Below are 849 nucleotides of genomic sequence, written 5' to 3'. Positions count from 1 at the left end.
TTTAAATATAAAAAATCTAAAATATAATTAGGATAATCATTGAGTTCTAACAGAATACTTAATTATTATCTGTATAAAATGTTATATTTTTAAACCAAAAATAAATTATTTCATTATTAAACTTAAATTAAATTATTAAAAAAATAATTTATACTATATCATAAAGCATTTRACAAAAACTCTTAAAAACTAYTTTTTATGCGTAAAGTACTSTTTATTAATGCATATTACTTAAAACTCAAGATTACAAGTAGATTATGCGTAAGTACAACTTATTAAAGTTCCATATYTGAATTCGTRTAACTAATTGYAGATAAACATAATCAAATACAAGATAAACATATTATTCTAAATATAAAAAATCTAAAATATAATTAGGATAATCATTGAGTTCTAACAGAATACTTAAATTATCTTTATAAAATGTTATATTATTATACTTAAATTAAATTATCTATACTATATTATAAAACATTTGGCTAAAACTCTTAAAAACTCTTAAAACTCTTAAAAACTCTTAAACTTATTCATCCTTATCCGATTTCATCCCATATATGAATTCGTGTAACTAACTGCAGATAAACACAATCAAATACAGGATAAACATCTYATTTTAAATCTAAAATATAATTAGTATAATCATTAAATTCTAACAGAATATTTAATTATTATCTTTATAAAATTTATACTATTAAACTAAAAATAAATTATTTTATTAGTAAACTTAAATTAAATTATATGAAAAATATATTCTATATTATAAATCATTTGACAAAAACTCTTAAAAACCATTTTTTATGCGTAAAGTACTGTTTATTAATGCATATTACTTAAAACTCAAGATTACAA

Source organism: Cynara cardunculus (assembly GCF_001531365.2).
Source record: "Cynara cardunculus var. scolymus isolate 2C chromosome LG 10, CcrdV1, whole genome shotgun sequence".
NCBI lineage: Eukaryota > Viridiplantae > Streptophyta > Magnoliopsida > Asterales > Asteraceae > Cynara > Cynara cardunculus.
This window is presented reverse-complemented; position numbering follows the sequence as displayed.